Genomic DNA, 26,063 nt, shown 5'->3' on the forward strand with positions numbered 1-26,063 from the left:
CCTCACAAGAATCAATAAATAATTGTTGAGAGAATGAATGAGTGAAGATGAAGAAAGGACAAAGGATTTTCTGAGCAAAGGAGGAAGAACTGCTTTACGGGTCTTCTTTTCATTGTGTCCCCTTTATTTTGAGGTTGGGAAGCAATGAGCTTTTTAAGCAACTCTTATAATAAACAGGAAAAGAAAATGAAGTTAACAGAGAGCTTTCTTCCTGGTTCTGATTCACGCAGTCACTCAGCAAGGAGCAGCCCTGAGAGACAGGCATGAGGGTCAAGGTTATATAAGAGCCAGGCACTGCCTTTGGGAAGCTGACTGTCTACAGAGAGGAGATAAGAGATAAAGTCGAATAGTCTCAGTTTCAGAAGGAATGTGTTAAGAATATCACATGCTAGGCAACAAGGCACCACTGAAGTTCAGAGAAAGAAAGATCCTTCTTCTATTAGTGCCGCCATTGGCAAAAGACCTTTAAGGCCCATCATTAAGAGAGGAGAGAAGATGAGACTTCTAATCCTGAGTGTGTGTTGTTCGCTCAGTCACATCCAACTCTTTGTGACCCCATGGACTGCAGCCTGCCAGGCTCCTCTGTCTGTGGAATTCTCCAGGCAAGAATACTGGAGTGGGTTGCCATTTCCTTTTCGACCTGATCTTCCTGACCCAGGGATCGAACTCTAGTCTCCCACATGGCAGGCAGATTCTTTACCGTCTGAGCCACCAGGGAAGCCCCTGACCTGAGTCAAGACTGAACATGGAGGTCAGACAAACCAAGGCATGGATAGGAGGGTCTATCTGGGTGGAGGCAGTTAAGGTTTGGGGTTACAAGGCAGAAAGAACAGGTTCAAGATGTGGAAGGGAGCAGAAGGATGAGGAGGCCATGGGCTGCCTCTCTTCCAGTTTTAATTTTGTTTATTACAGATAGAGGCAGTTTTAAATAGAGCTTATCTAGTGGGGAAGCATTATTTAATTAAATGAACAAACAGATGTATCTATAGGTTTTTTTTCTTTTCAACATATCCCTTTATAAAAAGGGATGATTTTACATGAGTTTATTATTATCTGAAGGCTGGTGATGTGAAAGCTTTCTGTCTGACCACACCATTAGAGATTGGACAGAATCTTCCTTCCAAATTTCCCGAAAGGTTTTAGCAAAACCAATCGCCCAACTATGTCAAATGAGAGCAATGTGCATTTCACCCAAGAACCTGAAGGGGGCGCGCACAGCCCACCCTGAGCTAGGGGCCCAAACGAGGCCAATCTAGCTGCTGGTTATGCAAGAAAAAACCAGCCCCTGGAGGATGGATGCACTTGCTAATGATTTTTGGCTTCATGGTACATAGATGTTTTCCTTTCTTTCTTTCTTTTTTTTTTTTTTTTTAATTCTCATTACTTTTTAATGGCATGTGAGGTAAGTATGCTTGCAACACAATCTGTAACCTTAAAAATGGGTTGCATTAAAGTGACTAAGGGAGATGAGGAGAAAGAAAAGCAATACACCAGGCTTTTTTAAATTTTAAACCTGTAAAAAGCCAGATGATTCCAGAGTGAGGAATCTGACATGTGGTGATGGATGGTGAGACAGGATTGGCAGTGGGAGTCTGTAGAGAAAGGTTTGGACATCCTGATGAAAGATTACCTAAGACGTTGCTAGCCTGTAAAAATTTCTGCAAAAATCAAGTGCAATAGCTCTTCTGTGCTATTCTGTGCACATTCAAAACAAACTGCATTTCGTGCATATGGAGCATTCACCTTTTTTGGAAGTGAAAAAGAGTCTGCTGTATGCAGCGTGACGGCCCATGGAGCCAGGGTCTATTGCTTGTGACAGAGGTATGTGTCCTAACACGTCACAACTTGAGTCAGAGCTTCGAATTTAAGGACATGTGGCCAATCTAAATGTTTGGCCCATTTCTGCAGGATATCTTAGAATCAGGAGGATGAAATCAAGAGTGTGATTTTCATGTGATGTCAAGACAAAATCTGTCAGTATCACGAAGACAGAGACCAGTCAAATTGGCTAACTTGTTAAAAACCTTACTAGTGAAGATGGCATGTAAGTTACTTGCAAGCTCATAGCAGCATCAGTAACTCACGTTCTGGCAGTTTAAGACTATCCTATGAGCTTCCGTTCTTCTGTATTCATTAAATAGCACTTAGTTACTATGGCAACTGTCCCTTTTCAGTATTTATGAGCTGCAGGGTATCTCACAGAATCTCCAGCACACAAACACACAGCCAACACATTGTGTGCGCTGGAACATTTCATGAAGACTCCTAGGCTGGACTGTGTTTTGCAAAACGGGCATACTTTGCTCACAGTTATTTGTGTGTATTATTTTTTTAACTCAATTATTGCAGGTTTTGACCTTGAATATGCCATTCTTGAAGGCATTGTGCTGTCTTTCCTGCTTAATTTCCTTCCCTTTCTCATTGAAGATAGAGATAAATGAATTTAACTATATTCAGAGAAGAGTAATGACTTGCAGCTTAAGAAAGTGCCCTCCTGGATCTAGAGAGGGCCTTGGGTGTGAAAGAAAGCAGGATAAGAATGATGATTTCATCCTTGGGCAATAGGGATTGTGGGACTCGGGGAAAAACAAAAAATAGGGAGTAAGGTGCCCTTTGGTAAAGGGTGGTGACTGTGGTTGATTATTACAGCTGTGTTGCCAGTGACTATTTCATGGAAGCTACTGGGCATTTCCCCTTGAAGTTGCACACTGTGTACCATTTAACTAATTTGTATACACTATGACCTTTCTTCTCAAAAGAAGCGTCAGCATGCCCACATACTAGCACACACTCACAGACACACAGACACAGCTACTGCGTCTCTGCTTGTAAACGCTGGTCAGCCTGAAGGCTCTGCTTTTAATGCCTGTTTCTAAGACTGTTTATCACTCACGCCTCCTCTAGTCCCCAAACCCACGCTATCGCAGCACACATTCTGTGGGAGGAGGGAAGAGAGAGCCAAGCCTTGTACCAGATGGGCGACAGGAAACGAGGATGATTTACGCCATGATTTTTCACCGTGTTGCCTTGCAGACGTTCATGGGGGCAACATGGCTTCTGGTGAAGGTTGTCCAGCCTCTGCTTTTGCACAGCTATCTGAGCACCCACCACATAGTAGATTTACCATAGATTTATAGAGCAATTACGACAATTCTCTGGCAAATGATAGCAAAGTATCTTGAGGAATAAAAGACTTTTGCTAACCCACATAAAATCTAGCCTACCTGCTGGGGCAGGAGCAGAACAAGATTGTAAAGAGAAGCCTTGGCGGTTCAGTTGCTCCTCTGTCTACCACATATTCTCTGGGTGTGACCTTGGGAATGTTATTTCGTTTTTCCGAATTTCAGTCTCTTTATTTGTAAAATAGGGATGATGATGATATCTAATCTCATAGCATTGTTGTGTTTAAGACAGTGTACATAAAATGCTTGGAATAATAAACCAAATAAAAAACAAACTATTTTAAATGCTCCATACATAATTAACGTTCAGTAGTGCCTGGCATACAGTAGGTGTTCAGTAATTGTAGGTAGTCAGTGGCAGTAGATGGTCAATTGATTAAATAAGTGGGAGCTATTGTTAACTATAATTATGATTCAAAAGCAGACCAAACAGTACTAAAGTTATATGAGATCAGGTACCATACAGTACTAAAATTATATGAAATTATACTAAAATCATGAGAAAGCTCAATCTCTTGTGTTTCTTACACACCTGCAACTTGCAGCAAGAAGGACCAAAATGAAGATGCTTAGATGGAGTCTTTTGGCTAAGATAACATGATTAAATCAGAACTCGTGCTCCTGGAGCTGACTCCTTTAAGAGATTATTTGCAGTGAAACAGTTTCAACAATCCGCTAAGATCCACTTTGTGACCTTCAGAAGATATTTGCTTTTAAAACAGTTTTGGGCTATGAGTGAGAAAAGCTAGCTCGCTGATTACATATGGGTAAAATTTTCACCACTATTTATTCCAGGTTGTTTATTTAAACATGTTCTTATGCAACTGAACCTTTCAAGTGAACTAGAAATGATTTCCAAGGACTTCACTACTAATAACTGCATTTTTTTCAAATTATAAAAGAAAAGCAGCTTAGAAACAGATCCCAGTAACCCATTCTATCACTGATGGTTTGCCTTTGCCAGAGTAAGCAGTTTATTTTCAGCATTAGGATTTGGGCAAAAAATAAGCACCAAGGGGAGGTGGTTGTATGAAAGGCATAGTCTTCTCTAACTAAACACCTGCTATATTTTTCTTCCTACCACACATATATTATACATTTTTCTGTCTTTGGCATTTGCCTGTCTTATTTACAGCTATATCCCTAGGTACCAAAACAGTTGCAGGAATACATAGAACTTCAGTAGTTATTTACTGAGTGACTAAACCAGATATTAATTGTCTTGGGCCAGTGAATAAATGTGACTTTAAATTTTTGGTTGGGCCTTGTTTATCTGTTCCTGAAACAGGTTCAAGATCCAGGTTTTACATTTTCCCATCTGAGTTGGAAAAAAAGAAAGATCCTTGGCACTTCTGTCTTCTCCTTCCCCAAGGCAGTGCTTGACAAGGAGACATTCCAGAGTCAAGGACCAGTAGCATTGCCAGACCTAGCCTGGCCATGAATGTGGCTTAAACCAGATTGGATTCACTTGTGGGTTAAATGATTCTGTGTTTTGGTCACAGACTCACCCCTAATTCTGGTTAGTTATTTTAAAAACATGGGCCCTTGGTTATGGAGGGGTCAGGAGATAGAGTGAAAATGGGTGGAAGGAAATTTAATATCAGTACCTGCAAAGAATCCCAGGGTCCTAATGCTCTTAAAGCACAGCCAAGAGCCTTAGCTTCCTACAAAGGCCTTCAGAGAAAGCCTCGGTAACAATGCATTGTTCTCTGTGGAAGATGATCACAGTGGAAGTCTATTTGGAAGCAGTGAGTCATTTAGGAAGTTATTTTAATGGCTTGAACAAAACTCAACCCCCGCCCCCCCCCCCGCCCCCGCCCCCCACACACACCTTAATGTAAGCTGATTTACCTTTTTTTTTTCAAGAGCTGGGGTCCTCAAAGTGTGGTCCTTGGACCAGCAGCATCAGAATCATCTGGGAATTTATTAGAAATGCAGATTCTCAGGTACCTCCTGGGGCCCACTGTCTCAGAAACTGCATGTGGAGCCCAGCAACCTGTGTTTTCACAAGCCCTTCAGGGACTTCTGATGCTCAGGTCTGAGCAGCAGAGGTTCTCAGAGTGCATAAGAAGACTTTGGAACTCAAAATCCAATAAACTCCCCAAACGAGTTCTCTATAGCCCTGTTTGATTACTACTCATTTTAGGGAACTTACTACCTAACCAAAGTGTTTAGTCTTTCCTGGATGGTTTTAATTGTTAGGCTGTTCTTACTTTGGTTGCATTAAAAACTACCTCCTTCCAGCTCCTAACATGTTTGGCCTCTGAAGCTATAAGGAATGTTTCTACACTCTCAGATAATAGTCCATTCATTCATTCATTCAATCAAACATTTGAAGATATTGGCTCCAATAAGTCATCCCATCACCAGATAAGCATCCTCAGATCCCTCAGTGGATCCTGAGGACCATAATTAGCAGAATCCCAACATCCTGGGCACACTTCTGCTCACCCTTCTCTTGACAGACACCTGTCCATATCCTACAAAGATGCAAGTCCTAGAACTGGATCTGACTTTCCTTGTAATACCACCAGAGCAGGAACTTATGAAGATGACTGGTTTTATAACTAAGTAAAGAACTCTTCATTACCTTTATGACATTTTTCTAGAATATATTGGGGTGACCAAAAGGTCCATTCGATTTCTTCCATAACATTTTACAGTAAAAGCCAAACTAATCTTTTGGCTGACCCAATACCTTATGAAATTGCCATTTGAAGATTAAAAATGTGAAATATGAGCAATTATATGGAGTTTTAATATCTTATCACATTTATTCAGTCAATAATGTAGAAACTTGTGTAGTGCCTTCTCTGGTATTAATATTTATGTTAAGATGATAAGATTATACTGAATGGTTGTTTTTGGTCCCACACTCTTAAGTCCCCTTGAACAGATAGTAATTTACAACGTCCATAATCCTTCAAAGACACAATATTTAACATAAACAAAAGGTACAAAGAACAATGCAATTAACACTTGTGTATTAACCTTCCCAAACCCGTCTCTCCCCTCCCCCCAGTAGCTACTTGAATCCTGGATTTGATGTTTATTGCTTCTATGCATTATTTCTATTTGTGCAATATATAAGTGCATTCCCAAACACAGCATATGCACAATATATGTATTTTGTGTATTTTTGGCTTTATGTGAATTGTACCACATTTATCATTGTGCCACTTTCTCAGTATTATGTTTATGGCATTCATCTGTGTTGAAATGCGTAGGTGCTTCACTCATTTCCACTGCTGTATTATATTCTGTTTTATGAATATAGCATGATTGATTATATATGTTCCAATGCTGGTGGATGTTTAGGTTTTTTCCAGTCTTTCACTATTTCAGACACTGTGTCCATCCTTGGTACACTGGGAGAATTTCTATAGGACATCCATCTAGTCCCTGATTTGTTTTATATCAAATGCTGTCAAATTTTTGCCAGTAGAAAGATATAAAATTGCATGATTCTTTGTAAGTAAATGCAGAACTTTCCATTTGTCTATTGTACATTTTGTCTTGTCCCACATTCATTTATTCAGTCATTAAGAATGGTATATTGGACCCCTTTTTTGTTGTTCAGTCGCTAAGTCCTTGTCTAACTCCATGCGACTCCATAGACTGCAGCACGCCAGGCTTCTCTGTCCTTCACTGTTTCCCAGAATTTGCTCAAATTCATGTCCATTGAGTTGGTAATTCCACCCAATCATCTCATCCTCTGCCACTTCCTTCCCCTCCTGTCCTTAATCTTTCCCAGCATCAGGGTCTTTTCCAATAAGTCATGTGTCAAAGACCACAGTAGGCAGCTGAAGACAAAAGTAAGACATAATCCCACTCTTTACTCGGGGTAGGTGGAGCAGGGGGTAGGTAGGCAAGGCTAGTGGAGAGGTGGTGGCTTTTGCTTTTTTCGCTGCAGTTATTGTTTTCTGAACTGTGAGTGTGATATTCGGGGGATCAACCCTCACTAGCAGGGTGGGACAGAATGTGGAGTTGGGGTGTGGGTGGGAGGAAGTGGAGTTAGACAACTTGGGCTCAGGATCACCTCTTGTCCCTTGAGATGATGCAGCAAATATCCACCTTTAGACCTGGCCCTGTACCTATTTTGTTATTCTAACTGCATCCCTCATCCTTGAAATATAGACTCTTAGCAATGACCCAGGAGACATCCACATAGACATATAACTGTTTCCTATTCATCAGGGACTCTGGTTATAGCCTCACATACTTTGCGTAAACATACATGTTGGTCCTGATTCCCCCACTCTCATCATGTGTAAACTGAGATTAAATTTATATTCATATATATACACACATGTATATGTATAGGTTCATGAAGAGCAGGCCGCCCCAGACTTCAAGATCACAGCTTCCTTGCTGGGCTATAGAGAAGCAGATTGCATGTATTGTCCTCAGTGATAAGTGTGCGCTTGGCCAGCGAGTGATATAGGTCCCTGCAAATCTGCCAGTGCTCCGGGATTGCACTTCCCAGCACATCCTGCTGGTTGGGGGATTCTCTGAACACCAGAGGACAGTTGACGTTTTCCATTTAAAAGCTTTCCTGCTCCTGTGCAAACTCTGTGCCCTCCCAGAAGAGTGGCCAGTGCAAAGCAGAGCAGGCTGGGGAAGGAGAGTCAGGGTACATTAGGTTTATTTTGCAGCTGCAGTTGGAGTCACATTAAACCTACTGCCTAATTTCCTTTGTCTAACTTGATTTCTCTTTGGCTGGAAGGCAAATGGATCAATATTGTTTTTTATGCCGAGATTATGTTGCCTGAAGGAAATTTTCCGTCAGTTCCCTGTGCCTGCCTTGGGTCCTGTAATTGGGGCTGCATGCTGACCAGGCATCTGGGCCCCCCCGGGCATGGACACACGTCCCACCATCTGCACCGTGCCCGTCAAGGGCGGCCTTCTGGAGGGGGTCACAGGAGTGGTGCCTCGAGGCAGAGCGTGGTGTCTGTGCCAGGTCTCTCTGCACATTCTCTGGCCATACGCTAACACAGACGGCTTATTTGATTTTTTTCTTTTCTGTGAAGCCCTTTTCCCCCTCTACCTTTTCTCTCTTTTCCTATATTTGGAATCCTTTTCGCCTCTCCAAAGTTTCTTAAAGGTTGTTTCTTTACATTTCTGTGATAATATTTTCTTCTTGTCTCCCTTCCCAACCCCACCTCCAATGTGATTCTGTCCTTTTTTTTTTTTTTTTTTGGTCACCAGGAAAGGAAGTGTTTATACTATACTGTTGGTTCTATTCCCCTACCAGGCATTTAAGAAAAACTAAGAGTCTGGAGGCAGAAAAATGAGAAGGCAGTTTAGCCATACACACAAAATTGGAGCATTCATCTGTGTAGAAGGGTTGCTGAATTCCTTATGCGGTGGAGGTGGGGGAGGAAGACAGACCAGTTATCTATAAACATGCATGTATTGTATGCTCACTCGATGTAAGAAATGGCATTGCTAAGCACTGTGGGGGACATAAATATAAAGTGTAACACCTGCCATCTAGAGCCACATTCTGGTTGGACAGACAAGATATAGACGTGGGAAAGGATAAGGTAACTCTTGGAAGAGGAAAGTTATAACCTCTCAACACATCAGTTCAAGAAGAGGGCAGGGTCTCATGCACTTGATTCCTGCTAATGAATGGTTCAAATAATTGTCCTGAGCTGAGGACAGAAGATTGAGCTAGGCTTGGAAAAGGGCGCAGAACTAACTGAATCACCTTGAGGGGAGGATCTGGATGAGTAGACAGGGGGCAGTAAAGCCCTCCAGATGAAGAATCTGGGGAAAATGAGGGAAAATGGAAAATATAACTCAATAGGCAATCAAGAGACAGAAGGGGCTGGGCAGAGAGGTCAAGAGGGCAAGCAGCTGGAGACAAGATTAGTCCTGGCCAAACTGCCAAGGGCTTTGAGTGGTAGTTTAGGTCCAGAAGATTTTCTCTTAGGCAGCACGAGCTATTGAATGTCTTTGTGTGAGGATTTGAATTGATCTAAATCTGTGCCTCCCTATTTTTACATGGCATAAGTAGAAAATGGTTATTTGTAGAGTACATGGCAATAAAGAGAAGGGGATTTGGAGACTGGAAGGAGAATATAGCAAAGTCAACTTGTCCTGGTTTGCCCGGAACCTTGCCAGTTTTCCAGTAACACTGAAAATCTCACATCCAGACAAAATCCTCAGCCTGAGCCTACACCAGGACTGCTTGTCACTTGGGAGGATGCTTTTGGTCAAAGGTGACCTAGCTTAGGAGCTCTGCCCACACCTGGTCACCCTGGGATCTCAGAGTTTTAATCTTGCATCTGGGTTCATCTGTTGGGAAACTTTGATTAAGTAGTATTTTAGGGTCATGAGTGTACAGGTTGGGTTGGAGTCTGGGAGAATAATCAGGAGGCTATTGGTGGAGGCTGGGTTGAGGGATTAAGGTCTCAAACAAGGTAATGGCAAAGAAAATGGGGGAAAAGGAATTGATTTAAGATATTTTTCCCTGGGGGACAGAAAAGTCTCCTGACAACTTAGAGAAAGACTGAAAATTGAATGAAGACTGAATGAAGAATGAAAGACTGAAAATTCAAAACAACTGCAGCTTTCACTTATGACCCAAGCATTTATTGAATGACATCTAGGTGTAAGACATCATACTCAAAGCTGAGTGAGAAATGTGTTCCCCTTATGAACTTAGAACCTAATTGGACAGATTAAAACAAAACTCTTCATATTTACTATAAGGTAAAAAAAGGTCAGGGTGTGTGGCACAGTAGTTAAGGGGCATGAGATTCAGAGCAGAACTGGGTCACTAGATTCAAATCTCAGATATGAGCTACGTGACCTTGGATGAGTTAGTTACCTCTTCAGGTCTCAGTTCCTCTCAGACACACTAATGTAGATGTGCGAATCATAGTACCAAGCTCTGGGGCTTGTTGGAGAAGGAGATAATACTTTTCACATGATGTGTGCATAGGTAAAACTTGAAGCACATTAATAGCTTTATCGGGCTTTCTTGGTAGCTCAGATGGTAAAGAATCTGCCTGCAATGTGAGAGACCTGGATTCAATCCCTGGGTTAGGGAGATCCCCTGGAGGAGGGCATGGCAATCTGCTCCAGCATTCTTGCCGAGAGAATCCCCAGGGACAGAGGAGCCTGCTGGCTACAGTCTATGGAGTCACAAAGAGTTGGACATGACTGAGCAACTTAAGCACCACACAGCAATAGCTTTATCATTATCACATTCAGAATGGTGAGAGATTTCTCAACTAGCAGAGAAGTATCAAAATAAATGACTTTTATGATTTGAGAACCTATGGGAAATAAAAAAAAGCTTAGAAGAATCAACAATAGTTTCAGAATTCCAGTTTGTTGTGTCAATCATAGTTTCGATCCTGTTTACAAATCCTCTTCCACACATTTAGTTTCTGACTGGCATGTCACTGGGATGCAGTTGTTCTTGTGGTTTTTACGTAAAAAACCCCTTAGATGTCACATCGCAAAGGAGTGTTAGGTAGCGATGGATGTTTGATCATGTGGGGCAGTGTCTCCAGAGAAGGCTGTCTGTATAATTTCTTTATGTTAGTTATAACTTGGATAACTTTTACAGTTTTTAAGTCTTTCTCTCTCTTTTTGTTTTAAATCCAAATTTCTGATTATTTCTATTGGCTGAATTACTAACAGCAGAATCACTACATCAAAGAATATATGAATTTAAGGGTTCTATGCATATGTGGTTACCTCCTCATTGTTGCTGACCAACTCTGAGTACAATCTTTTATTTTCTTTGGTTTTTGCTGCTTTTTCAGGTAAAAATTGTTACTTTTCAGCTACAAATTGCATATGCTTGAGCACTAAGGAAGTTGAATATTTTTTCATGTTTGTGAATTGGGCATTTTTTTTTTCCCTTATAAAGAAATATCCATTCATGCACTTTGTATATTTTTCATTTGGTAACATATTATTGTTTGTCTCTTTATTTAAATAGTCTGTCTTATTGTTTGAAAACCCCCAAGTTTCTTTTGAGAAATAAAATCTATAGTTACATGAAAGTGCTTTGCATAAACTGTAAGGCCCTATATGCACATTATTATTATTGAAAGATTGGCTTTGTTCATATGTTAGAGTCATACTTATAACAAAGAGGTCCTTGCAAATTCAGAAATAGGCTTGAGTAGAGTGTGAGCTTTATTCAGGTTGGAATTTTTTTCTGTTTTATTCAACTACTGTAGCCCCAGTGCCTGAAACAGTCCATGGCATGGAGTAGTGACCAATAAATGTATGTTAAATGAATGAGTATGAGATAAACACATAGATGGATAAAGATTTTCTACAATGTTCCACCAAGATGACTTCATTTCATTTTCTTTTTCGCCTCAAGCTGGAAGCAAATGGAGTTGTGGATAGCTGGCAGGTCAGAACTGTGAAATAGTATTCTTATCATCCTGGACTTAGGAAACTCATTTCTTAGAACCTAACTTTCTTTATGGTAACATTGTAGGCCTAATTAGTAATTCTATCTCATTTATTTAAGTGATAAACCAGAGACAAGAAGAGTTTAATGACCCAAGCATGGCTTTCAGCAATATGATAAAAGACTCAAGTTGTTGCTTTGCTTTTATATAAGAGCATTTCTAATTCCTAAATATATGACAAGGCTCCTAGTCTTTCCATGCCTCACTTGTTGTTTTCTGGCAATAATGAGAATAAATTGTTCACAAGGTCTAAAAGAAAACATGACAGAATGCCTTAAAATTGATTCATTCTTTGGTTGCCTAGTTTGGGGGAAAGGTTTTGCATAGAAATTTATGCTAATGAGTTTAATCTCCTGTATAGACCGAAATTCATCTACCCACAGGTGCCTGGGACCATCTTCCTTCCTAAAGTTTCTCTGTTCTGTTTTTATCTCTAATTATCCTACCTCACATTATGTTTTCCTTTTAAGGTGCTTTAGTGTTTCTGGAAGAACATGGGGTAAAATTTCCTATAAATGTGCATTTTGCTCCAGACTTGTTTTCTGGATGGATCACTTGCAGATGGAGGCAATACATGGTGGTTAAGTGCTTTGTGTTTGAGTCACATAGACTCTTATTTATGATCTTAGGTGAGTCACTCAGCTTCCCTGAGCCTCAATTTATTCATTTACAAGATAAGTATTTTAAAAATCCTGCTCCCATTGGATTGTGAGGACTAAATAAAATAACGCATGTAAAGATGCTGGCATAGGGTTTGACAAATAAGCAAGCAGTAAATAGAAGCTGCAACAGAATGTTATTTAACATTGTTATGTCCATCATACATGGCTTGGCCATGGCTCCTAGCCACTGAGGTGCTATTAGTGACTATAAGAAAATCAAATGAAAATGTCAAAGCAAAAGACAAGGAAAGACAGAGAGATCCCTGTAAGAAAAGATCCCAGAAGTAGCCCATCTAGGATATATCAGTCAGGGTTCAAACAGAGAATTGGAACCACCTGGAAATATAGATACAGATACAGATGTATACACACATGCATATATACTTGTGTATGAGCAATAGCTATATGCTCACATGTATATATACATACATGGACTTCCCTGGTGGCTCAGTGGTAAAGAAGCTGCCTGCAATGCAGGAGATATGCATTCGATCCCTGGGTTGGGAAGATTCCCTGGAGAAGGATGTGGCAACCTTCTTGAGTATTCTTGCTTGGAAAATCCTGTGGACAGAGGAGCCTGGAGTCAGAGTAGCTGATGGAGGCTGATGAAGACGGAGCAGGAGAACCCAGGGGGGCTTCTTACACCTGGAGATGAGGCGGCAGATTATTTGACTTGCAAATTGGTTGCTGCTTCACTTCCACCCTCTAAAACCTAGATGCCATGATCAATGTGAGTGTCTGTTTTAAGCTTAGATACCATGAACAATGCAGGTATCTGTTTTAAGGTAAAAACACTGAGCATTTCAGAGACGTTATTCATTAGCTTCAGATCACAGGGCTGAAAAGGGCAGAGCTGGGATTTAGAGCAGGCCTGGTTGGCTTGTGTCTCATCTGTCAGACACTGCAAAGTGACAGCCTCCCTGGAAGGCAGGGAAGGAAGGTGTGCCTGCAGCATAGAACACGTGGTCTCTGGATTCAGACCTCCCTGGACTCAGACCTCTCAGGTTTAAAATTTGGCTTCTCCACTTACAGATGGTGAAACCTGGGGTGAGTTGCCTAACCTTGGTTTGCTTCAATTTCCTCCTCCTCAAATGGGCCTGATTATAATCCCGAAGTCAAAGACTGTATGCAGAGTCAGGGTATTAACACAGCTGCATTCTCTACAACAGTGCCCAGGGCTGTAAGCACCCCTGAGGGTTGGCAGTTGTTACCCCAGTTTGCTCAAGTCAGCGGGTTTCTGCCTGTCTCTCTGCAGTGGCAGAGCGCTGGTCGGGCCGCCGCTGCCTTCACTGCTTCATTATGGATGAGCTGCCCTGAGGCGGGCTCGGTGGCGGAGAGCAGTCAGCTTCGCCCGCTCCACTTTGCGCAGCTTTTCAGCATCACCACCTTGGAGTCTGAGCCTCGCACCTGCTCGAGGAGGACAGAGGTGATGCTGCAGTGACCACGATCAGCCCCGGCGCCTGCTCCTTTGACCCGACAGTGCTTCCTCGAAGCAGCTGCCTTTTGGGCCCGGTCAAATGGGAACTAGACTTCCGTATTGCTAATTGGGACTTTGGGGTTGTGCTCACTCCTCCAGAATGCTCTATTTTCAGAGGGTCGATGAAACGCTCCGGTGCACCCGGACAGAAATAGATGATTAGCTGTCACCAGCGTTCTTGCCCAGATGGAAAGCAGATAGTCACTGTTAAAAGTCCAAGCGTTCTAGTAACCTTGTCAATGAGTGAAGATTGTGATGCTCTCATCCTTGGGGCAGGGGGTGCTCATGGATGGTGGGGTGTGATGATGCAGGGTGGAGTGGAGGGGATCGTCTGCCTGCGTTTATTTCCCGCCTTGCCACATATACTTCCTGTGTGACTCAAGCAAGTTTCTCAGCCTCCCTCAGGCTCCATGTCCTCAGCTGTTCAACAGAGATAATAATCTGGGCTGTTGCAAAATTAGGTGAGGCAGTGCCCATGGAAGAACCTGGAACATAGTTAATGGACACTGGTCACACCTGGAATTTGCTGGATGGTCACAGGTGTGTCCCCCTCTGCCCACAAGGATTTGGTCACCCTTTTTGTCCTCCTTTGCACTTTTGAAATTATTATTATTTTCTTTATCCCTCTTCTTTCCTCTCTCTCTTTCTCCCCTGTCCCTCCATTTTTTCTTTCTGTGTCTCTCTCCCTTGTCAAGATTTTAGGTCTTTTTTTTGTTTGTTTTTTTCTTTTTGCTATTGAATGCATTTAGAACTGGAGAAGGCAATAACACCCCACTCCAGTACTCTTGCCTGGAAAATCCCAAGGAAGGAGGTGCCTGGTAGGCTACAATCCATGGGGTTGCAAGGAGTCTGACATGACCAAGCGACTTCACTTTCACTTTTCACTTTCCTGCATTGGAGAAGGAAATGGCAACCCACTCCAGTGTTCTTGCCTGGAGGCTCCCAGGGATGGAGGAGCCTGGTGGGCTGCCGTCTATGGGGTTGCACAGAGTCGGACACGACTGAAGCGACTTAGCATCAACAGCAGCAGCATTTAGAGCAGAGATCAGTGAACTCTCCTTTTGTAAAGGGCCAGAGAGAAAATAGTTTAGGTTTTATGGGCCATAAAACCTGCTGCTTTATGATTGCTACTATTGTTGCTGCCTCTGTTGCTACTATTCAACATTGCTATTGTGATACAAAAAGAGCCACAAGTCATACAAAGCTGAATGAACATGGCTATATGCTAGTAAAGCTTTATTTACAAAAACAGGCTGTGGGCCTGATTTGATCTGCAACCTCTGATAGTTTTCCAAGCCCTGATTTAGGGTTTTGGGAGATTACAGACTCTTCTTGAACATCCAAGGTCAGCGCCTTCTCTGGACACCTGGGACTCTGGTTCACACCATGACACCGGGGAAGCCTCTGGTACCTGAGTGGCTCTTGTGGAGTATCATTCCACAGCACAACCTTTAGACAGAATTTAAAAAGTGATGGGAAAATGTTACTTTGTTATTCACAATTCATGTCTAAAAAATTCTAAGGAAATTCCCTTTAGCTACTTGGATCATCAGTAACTCCATCCATTCAAAACTGACTGATAGTATTTGAGCAGTCAGCATGAGGAAAAACTTGCTAGCCGTGGCAGAAATACATAAGCATAGCATTTTGCATAGTTAACAACCGATTGTCTCAGGCCACTTCTGAGTGTGTAGAACCTGCATTGCCATTAAATCAAGCTGCTTTTCATCATTACGCAGAAGCCTTTTTACTTCACAGACTGAAGTTCAGGGTCTAGCTTTGCCACATGCTCACTGTGTCCTGGAAATTTTAACTCCTTTTGACCTCAGTTTTCTCATCCGTAAAATAGGCATAATGATAATACATCAATATCATAGGCTTACTGCAAGGATTAAATGAGACAATGCTTTCAATGCCTATGACAGAGTAAATCCTAAGTATTTTGCTTATGGTTATTATAAGCAAATGACAGTTTTGGCGTTTCTGAGGGCCCCTATTTGAAGTGACTTGGAAATGGAATCACTCGACATTCTATTTGCCTCAGGAATGCTGGCAGCCAGGGGTCCATTCTTAGGTTTGTGGAGCTGGAAATTCCTTCTGACTTCTTCACACAGTTCACTGGAAGCCACATCCACGGATCTCTTTCCCGGTCATAGACTTTGCTCTTCTTCACTAACACATCTCACTCCTGGTTGTCAAGAAGTTATCTTCCAGTGTCATACCACATTTCATCTGCATTTCTGCTTACCACCTCTTTTTATTCCCTTCAGCAGGGATGGAGGGAAAATAGGTCATCTTTTTCCTTTCAAAAAAAAAAAAAAAAGTTGAGAAGTCCCTCTGACATTTCTGTCATCTAGCGTTCTCTTTTTCCATCCCCTTATTGAGAACCCTACTGTCTTCCCTTTATATTCCAGTAAGCCTTGTTTTGTTCCTAAAATATGTTATTAGAGCTGAACATAATCTTAAGGACCTGGTCTATTCTGATTTTCAGGAAGGATATTATGTGAATTTGACCTAGGGTATTGCTGTGTGGAAAACCTATACAGCTTCCCCGGTGACTCAGCTGTGAAGAATCCACCTGTAATGCAGGAGATGCAGGTTTGATCCCTGGGTGGGGATGATCCCCTGGAGGAGGGCATGACAACCTGCTCCAGTACTCTTGCTTGGAGAATCCCATGGACTGAGGAGCCTGGAAGACTATAGTCCGTAGGGTCACAAAGAGTTGGACATGGCTGAAGTGACTGAGAGAGCATGCATTACTATGTAGAAAATCCACATCTTTTTCTGCCCAAGTTGCACCCATAGATAGGGTATCAGTGTCATCTTGCTAAGAGCAAGGCAGCTTCCCAGGAAGGGTAACAATGTAATTACAAGGCCAAGTCCACCCCCCTCCCCCACTCCAGAAAGTTATTTCTAACTCAGAACCAATATATTGAGCCCACAGCCTCACCTTCTGAAAGCTAACAATCAACCTCAGCAATAAGCACTTCCTTGTTTAACATTCATAAGATGTGCATCCTAGAATCATGTTAAACTTTTGCTGATTCACATTCAGCTCCTGTTCCTTTGAGACACTAAATTATTTTTAGTTCCCCACTTTCTGAAAACTACTATATAAAACATGAAATATTTATGTTAAGTAGTAATGTTAAAATTAGCTAATAACTTATTTTCAGATAAACAAATATGTATGCAAAGTGTCTCCTGTTTGCTCAGTGCTGTGTGAGGGGGTGAAAGATGTGGTACTTCCTTCCAAGGTCAACTTGTTGTTGTATTAGTTGTTCAGTTGTGTCCGACTCTTTGCGACCCCATGGACTGTAGGCCGCCAGGCTCCTCTGTCCATGGGATTCTCCAGGCAAGAATACTGGAGTCGATTGCCATTTCCTTCTCCAGGGGATCTTCCCAGCCCAGTGATCAAACCGAGATCTCTCCCACATTGTAGGCAGACTCTTTACCATCCGAGCCACCACGGAAGCCCAAGGTCAACTTTCTAGAGGCTAAATCCAGTGTATCTAACTGCGGTCTATACCACTATCCATGACCTGTAGAATATAACTCCAAGGACAAAATAGCTGGTTTACCTGATCAGTTTATTTCTGTAAGTCAATGTTTGGGCAGCATTTTTATGAATCTGCATTGAATGTTTTGTCATCCATGGAGCACCAATAGAGTTCCAAGTGATTGTCCAATTTAGATTTAATAACGTGGCTGAAGCAATTCCCATTTTCTCTTCTGTGGGAGGCGGTGCAGAAGTCTGCAGAGAGGATGGAAGATTGATGGGTGCAGTGAGCAGCAACTTTGCTTAATAATGAGAATGCACTTGAAGCAGCACCATTTAGCATTTCCAGAGAAGTGACTGCTTTTGCTCCCCATTTATATAACTTGCCACATCTAAGAAATTGACAGAGAAGTAGTTTGAAATGGACATTTGGAACACATGTCAAAAAAAAAAAAAATCGTCCATCGTGATCACCTGGAGAATAACCAATCTCAGTTTAAGGAATTTTTAATAGCATCCTAAATCTCTTGTGGCTAAACAGAAAACAGACTTAAGAAATACCAGGAAGTATGGGATGAGCTGCTCCTCATTTGTTTCCTGGTGGAGGAAGAATGTTTTCATTGATTGCATGCTTTGCAAGTAACTTCTCATAGAGCTTTCAAGGGGCTACATTGTCTAGTGGTTAAGAGTCCAACTTCTTATCTCATGTGAGATACATGAACTTACAAGCTGTGTAACAGAGCATGAGTTATTCACCTTTTTGTGTCATCTTCCTTGTCTATTGCATGGGAGAAAAAATAGTATCTACCTCACAGTGTTGTTCAGTCAGTCAGTTCAGTTGCTCAGTCGTGTCCGACTCTGCAACCCCATGGGCTGCAGCATGCCAGGCTTCCCTGTCCTTCACCAACTCCCAGAGTTTACTCAAACTCATGTTCATTTCATCGGTGATGCCATCCAACCATCTCATCCTCTGTCGTCCCCTTCTCCTGCCTTCAATCTTTCCCAGCATCAGGGTCTTTTCAAATGAGTCAGCTCTTCGCATCAGGTGGCCAAAGTACTGGAGTTTCAGCTTCAGCATCAGTCCTTCCAATGAATATTCAGAACTGATTTCCTTTAGAATGGACTGGTTGGATCTCCTTGCAGTCCAAGGGACTCTCAAGAGTCTTCTCCAACACCACATTTCAAAAGCATCAATTCTTGTGGGCTCAGCTTTCCTTATAGTCCAACTCTCACATCCATACATGACTACTGGAAAAACCATAGCTTTGACTAGATGTACCTTTGTTGGCAAAGTAATGTCTCTGCCTTTTAATATGCTCTCTAGGTTGGTCATAACTTTTCTTCCAAGGAGCAAGCATCTTTTAATTTCATGGCTATAGTCACCATCTGCAGTGATTTTGCAGCCCCCAAAAATAAAGTCTGCCACTGTTTCCACTGTTTCCCCATCTATTTGCCATGAAGTGATGGGACAAGATGCCATGATCTTAGTTTCCTGAATGTTGAGTTTTAAGCCAACTTTTTCACTCTCCTCTTTCACTTTCATCAAGAGTCTCTTTAGTTCTTCTTGGGAAGCTTTAAATGGTTAATATCCTTTCAAGTTGTAGGACAGATGAGGTATATATATTTTTTTAATTAATTTTTATTGGAGTATAGTTGATTACAATGTTGTGTTAGTTTCTATTGTATAGCAAAATGAATCAGAATCAGCCATACCTGTGTGAATATCATCTCCCTTTTGGACTTCCTTCCCCTTCAGGTGACCACAGTACATTAAGTAGAGTTCCCTGTGCTATACGGTACGTTCTCATTCCTTACCTACTTTGTACATAGTATCAATAGTATATATGTGTCAATCCCAAACTCCCAATTCCTCCCACCCCCTCCCTTTTTTTGAGACAAGATATGTTTTTGAAGAAACCACTAATAGACCTGATACATTCTTTTAACTTCCATTTGGTTCTCATGGTAAGAATCTATTCATGCCATGGATGAAGTAGCTGAGTTGGAGAAACTATAAGAAAATACCTACAAAAGTGACTTCTCTGGGGTCAGGAAGACCCCCAACTATTCTCAGAAATTCTCATCCTCTCCCCAGTGTTCTCTCTGAAAGCACACGGACAGTGTTGCCATCTCCCGCAGGCTTTGCTTCAGTGATTTTCTCATCTGTAGGAGCAAGCAGCTCTTTGATAGGAAGCTATTTGCAAAGGGACAGAATGTTTTTCTGTGGCTGTGATGTCAGTGGTATCAAAGTTATTGACTCAGTTGAAAAACAGCTTAATGTTATCTTTAGGGCTTCTGCTTTCCTGTCAGCTCAAGCCTTGGAGACGTGTATAATTGGGACTCGCTAAGACAACCTTGACACCCCTCTGCAGAGAGACGTGCCTGCTTGATACAGGCTCAAAGCTCATTTGACAGAGAGCAGTTTTTCCCTTGGGGCAGGGTGACCACGGAGAATCTGCTAATGAAGAGTCAATGGTCCAGGAATCTCAGCCTCACTTCCCAGATGGGAAGGCTTTAATCATCCTTATCTTTCCTGTCACCACCGGGACAGACCAAGAGCCTAGCCATCCAATCAGTAGTCATAAAGAAGGTATTTCTTATAGTTACTCCTCTCCTGAGCTGGCTTGCATATCATTAAATTGAAAAAAAATGTTTGATGATGAATCTCACAGCTCTTTGGTTTGACTTATGAATGGAATCAGAGCATCACCCCACACTCGCATCTATTCTGTGGACAGATTTAGTGGAAAGTAGCTTCTGATTTCTTTTTGAGTAACAAACCTTTTGAACTGTGCCTCAGAGACATCCATGGACTCTTCATTACAAGAATTACTCTCCAAAGGCCAAGGTTTTTATCAGTCAGGGTCTTTGGCTGCAAACCAGAGCAAGTAACTTATACTCAGGTGAGTAAAAATGGTCTATGGGAAGGTCATGGGGAGCTCACAGATCAAAGGAATAGTCAGTCTATGGGCCAGGCTTTAAAAGAGCAGAGCCCAGAGCAACCCTGGACAGACTGTGGCAGAAGTTGATCTGTGTTCAGGGATGTACCCTCCAATCACTTTTTGTTGTTGTTGTTGTCATCCTGCCAAAGATTCAAATTCTTGGGAAACATTGTGGTTTCCCACCTCTTAGCCAGGGAAGAATAGGGCACCCTGTGTGACCATCTTGCCAGATTAACTCCAATGGGGGAAAAATGTTTCTTTCTTTCTTTTTTATTTGGCCACACCCCACAGCATGCAGAAACTTAGTTCTCTGACCAGGGATTGAACCCACCACCCCTGCAGTGGACACACATGGAGTCCTAACCACTGAACCACCAGGGAATTCGCAAGAGAGTTTTCTTAAAGAAAAATTGGGGGTGGCTAAAACCAGAGGAAGGGAGAGTGAATGTCAAGGGTTGGAACTACAGTGCTTGCTACACTGCATCTCTCGGAATAGGACCACACATGTGGCTGAAATACACTGCAAAGCTCCAATTTGTCACCTACTCCAGTTCAATCTCCCAGTGTCACTGAACCTTAGGATGATGACATGTTAGTCCAATGACTGAATCCCTCTTAGTCAGAGCCCAGGCATGTTGTTCTTGCTTTCTTCTTAGATGGCTGAAAGAAAAAAGTGTATCAGGCAGGTTTCTTCATCTGCAAGCAAAAGAACTCTAAGCTAGGTGGTTAAAACAAAAGAGGAACGTGTTAAAAAGAACTGGTGGCTCAGAGAATCTCCAGGAGGGCCAGAAGACCAGGCTGAGAGGATGTGTAGCTGGGACCCATGCCCCAGGTCTACCACAGGATATGGAGAACCCCAGGACTGTCCCTGGCTCAGTTACCATGGATGGTTTGACTGAAGCAGGGCTTGAACCCTAGTGCTAAACCTCTGTCACAGCTGGCCTGAAAAACAGGATTGGTCCATCTCTACCTTCACCAGCATGGATTCTGTGGCACCTGTTTCCTGAGCCACCAGCTTGCCATGCAAAGACTGGTGCGCGGGCACCATTTTGGAGGAGGCCAGGTCACATGACGGGGTCAGCTGCAAAGGTGTCTGAGAAGTGTGTTGTGGCTTCTGCCTTAGAGCAGAAGGCCTCTGCCTTGGACAAAGCATGCTCAAGTGAGAAGCGTCCTTACAAAAGCAATTGTGTGACTTTGAACTTGTGCTTCTTCCATCAGTGGACCACATCTTTCATGGTGGTAGTTTAGTTGCTAAGTTGTGTCTGACTCATGCGACCCCGTGAACTGTAGCCTGCCAGGCTCCTCTGTCCATGGAATTCTCCAGTCAAGAATACTGGAGTGGGTTGCCATTTCCTTCTCCAAGGGATCTTTCCAACTCGGGAATTGAACCTGGGTCTCCTACATTGCAGGCAGATTCTTTACCAGCTGAGCTATGAGGGAAGCATCTCCCCTACTGCCCTGGTAATAAGTAGATTTTAAATACATTCTGTAATAATTTAATAAACCTTGTGATGATACTATATTGTATTTTTTGTTTAAAACAAATATTGAAAATGTACCACAAGTTTTAAAATCTTCATATGATGGGGTTACAGATATACCAGTTTACTCAAAAAGTGGCAGTGATTCCAACCTCTCAGAGGTTCCTTCAATATCAAACTGGGCAAGCTCTTCAGTTCAGTTCAGTTCAGTTGCTCAGTTGTGTCCGACTCTGCAACCCCATGAATCGCAGCACGCCAGGCCTCCCTGTCCATCACCAACTCCCAGAGTTTACTCAAACTCATGTCCATCAAGTCGGTGATGCCATCCAGCCATCTCATCCTCTGTCATCCCCCTCTCCTCCTGCCCCCAATCCCTCTCAGCATCAGGGTCTTTTCCAATGAGTCAGCTCTTCGCATGAGATGGCCAAAGTATTGGAGTTTCAGCTTCAGCATCAGTCCTTCCAATGAACACCCAGGACCGATCTTTAGGATGGACTGGTTGGATCTCCTTGCAGGCTCTTACACAGCTGTATTTCAGCCTCATCCAGACATGGGGTGATAATACTTATCTGTGGATTTGATCATGTTGACAATGTTGGTATTGCTAAGTATTGTTAGGTATTGATAAATAAATGTTTCACATAACTGGATACAATACAACTAAGAATAATAATTGTAACAATGTTTATTTATTTATTACTAATGAGCTTGTACAGTTCACCAGAAATGTTAAGTACACAACAGAACTGTAGGACTGGATGTTTACATTCCGTTTAAATCAGTATTCTATTTCCAAAACATACAAAACATAGTAACTGATTTACATAATGCTAAACCACAGAGCAAGGAGATCAAACCAGTCCATCCTAAAGGAGATCAGTCCTGGGTGTTCATTGGAAGGACTGATGCTGAAGCTGAAACTCCAATACTTTGGCCACCTCATGCGAAGAGTTGACTCACTGGAAAAGACCCTGATGCTGGGAGGGATTGGGGGCAGGAGGAGAAGGGGACGACAGGGTGAGATGGCTGGATGGCATCACTGACTCAATAGACCTGAGTTTGAGTAAACTCTGGGAGTTGGTGATGGACAGGGAGGCCTGGCGTACTGCGATTCACGGGGTTGCAAAGAGTCGGACATGACTGAGCCACTGAACTGAACTGAACTGAATTGAAACCACAGAGGAATATGCAAAGTTTTACCTTGGGTCATCAGGGTTAGCTTCTAGGGGGACCAGTATTCTTTTTTCTTTCCTTTCCTTTTGTTTTGTTTCTTTTCATTTCATTTCTCTTCTTTTCTTTTTCAGCTTTATTGAGATATAATTGAATGGGAGCAGGATTTTTGAGCAGAGTCTAGTGGAAGGTAAAAGAAGTTGGCATGGCAGGGGCAGGGAGAGAGCAGGTGTGAGCAGTGAGAAGGGCACCCAGGGAAAGAGAAGATTCAGAAGTCTGAAAGCACCTAAAGAGCTGCAGACTTGCAGCTCAGCTGGAAGGAACAGTTGGGTGAGGAATGACACCCTGTCAGACACCTTCCAATGTGCAAGTGGGAGCGCATACTTTTTGCTGCTGGTGATAATGCCAAGAATTTATATTTTGTGTTAATTTGACCTCATTTACATAATACCTTATTATAGTGAATCACTTAGATGTTGCCTAATTGCCCTCTTTCTCTTGCTAACCCCAACACTGAGAAAGTAAAAAACCTGACTTTTATTTTGGCTGAGGCAGAGAAATGTGATTTGATATTTTGCTGCCACAGATCTTTTGCTTTCATACTTACTTGTTTTTTGCATATTTGTTTTTCCTCGGCCACACAAGCACTTTGCTTTGTATATTTCTTTTGCATTTGTCCACATGCATATGTGTTCACCCATGCTTTCTAGGAAGTTAGGAAAACCCAACTTTTTTTTCTCATTTAAATTATATAATCATCATTTTCTTTGCTTTCCCAGTGTATTCTTAATTCTAGTCTTTCGTAGATATACCAAATTCCATTGAGTAATCATTGGGAAATTGTTATGCTTCAGTTTTTCAATAGTTTATATATTGTAATGGCAATTTTTGTGTATAGCACTTATTTCTTTTGTTAGATTATTTTCCTAACAGCATCTGTAACTCTTAACTTTCTGCTTAGAGAAATAGTTTTATAATTTAGGGTTTTCTCTTCCTTGCCTCCCAATCTTGTATGTAAATAACCATTTCAGCATGAATTACTATGCATTTTATTTTCTCTATATAGCAGCCTTACTAATGCATCAGTCTAGACATGCTTATGTAACATACTACAGTATAAGCCCAAGAGCTTCTGCCATCAATGTAACTATGAAAAGCAGGAACGCAGCACTAGACTATGGAATTATCACAGACAGATTGTGATGGTCATAAAAAAGCCACTGTAGCCTGAAGGTCTAAATCTCCTTTATATTGTTTCCTAGATTTAGTTTTCTTTAAGTCTGTATCTTTTATCACCAACTCATAACTTATTCATAACTCATTCTATACCTACTAACCCTTCAACTATTTTATTCATTTCCTTAATGACATCTCTTGCTATTTGATCAGTACTCTTCCCGCCGCCTTAGTGTCTGAAATTATTGTTGTTGTATTTGTACCCACCTCCCAATCATTAGTGATCTTTTAACGTTTCTCTATATAAGTTAGTTGATTTCTAAGATACTGAAAGCTGTTTTTTTTGGCAGCATACACTGGCCATATGACCCAGCAATGCCACTCATGGGAATATATAGTAGAAAAGAGTTCACAACAAACATGTACATGAATCTTTATAACATCTGTATTCATAATCATCAAAAATTGGAAACAACCAAAATGACCTTCAGAAGGTGAATGGAAAAACACTCAGTCGTGCGTCTGTAAATGGAATGCGTGCATGCTAAGTTGCTTCCGTCGTGTCTGACTCTTTGCTACCCTATGGACCATAGTCTGCCAGGCTCCTCTGTCCATGGGATTCTCCACGCAAGAGTACTGGAGTGGGTTACCATGCCCTCCTCCAGGGGATCTTCCCAACCAGGGATTGACCTTGCATCTCTTCTGTCTCCTGCATTGGGAGGGGTTTCTTTACCACTAGTGCCACCTGGGAAGCCCATGCAAGGTAATACTGCACAGCAATTAAAAAGAAATCAACTCCTGACACATACAACAACTTGGATAAATCTCAAAATAGTTATGCCAAATGAAAGAAGTCAGATTCAAAAGGTTACCTACTCAATGATTCCATTTATATGACATTCTTGAAAAGAGATAGCTACAGTAACGAGAACAGACCAGGGTTTTCCAAGAGTTATGGGTGAGGGGAAGTTGTAACTACACAGGGACAGTATGAGTTTTGGGAGGTGATAGCACTGTTTTGTGTCCAGAGTGTTGTGAGGATAAGACTTCTATCCAGGTGTCAAAATTCAGAGAACTAACACTAAAAAAGTAAATTTATTGTATGTTAATTTAAAAAATATAAAAAGGTTGCAGTTTCATCAAAGTAGTCATAGGTCTTTTGACAAGTAATTTAATTCTCTAAATCTCAATTTATTTACTTGTCAAGTGTAGAAAATACTATCTTGAAGCAGTGCTATAAAAATGAAATAGGATGTCATAAAGTATCCACCTGGCATAAGGAAGCTCCTCTTTTTCTTTTCCATGCTGATGTTTCTCATTGGTAGCAGATTCTTTTTTGTGGTTATTATCATCTGGACTTTTTTAACAGCTATTTGGCTTTTGGGGAACAGACTGAAGCAAGTGAGGGTTTCAAGCAGAAATGCAACCTGATCTGATACTCATTAAAAAAAAAAAAAATCATTTGAGCAGCTTTGTGGGGAGTGGTGAGGAGTGCAGGAGGGTGGGAGTGGAAACATGGAGGGAGCTCCCTGGTGGCCTAGTGGTTAGGATTTGGTGGTTTCACTGCAGATGCCCTGGATTCTATCCCTGGTCAGGGAACCATCCCACATGCAGCACAGTACAGACAAAATGCTTAAAAAAAAAAAAAAAAAAAAAGTGGAAGCATCGAGAGGTGTTGGGATTGTCCAGATGAGAGATGGTCGTGGTGTGGACTCAGTGGGACAACAGAGTGGGAGACAGTTGGATAGGTTTGGGATTTTTTGAGGGGAGAGGTGGAATCAATAGGCTTGATGATGGGTAAGGATTGAGGAAACATGGTTGGAGGATCACTTATTGAGATGAGAAGCTCAAGAGAGGAGCAAATTCAAGTGTGTGGACTGTAGTCATCATGGAAGATCAACAATTTGTTTGGACGCGTTAAGGAGTGGAAACCTAACAGGTAGTTGGGTACAGGGTTCTGGAACCCAGGACCAGGCCAGTGTGATCCCATTCATTTCCATTGGAGGTGGCTCTGTGAAGTCTAC

The 26,063-nt window shown here is 42.0% G+C and overlaps 1 protein-coding gene across 1 annotated transcript in view; it reads left to right on the top strand.

Moving 5' to 3' along the window:
* The window catches only part of DPYS (dihydropyrimidinase), a 95,462-nt gene that overhangs the window by 56,645 nt on the left and 12,754 nt on the right, over positions 1-26,063 (top strand). The window lies entirely within an intron of this gene.

The sequence above is a fragment of the Dama dama genome, chromosome 21 (genome assembly GCF_033118175.1).
Source record: "Dama dama isolate Ldn47 chromosome 21, ASM3311817v1, whole genome shotgun sequence".
Lineage (NCBI taxonomy): Eukaryota > Metazoa > Chordata > Mammalia > Artiodactyla > Cervidae > Dama > Dama dama.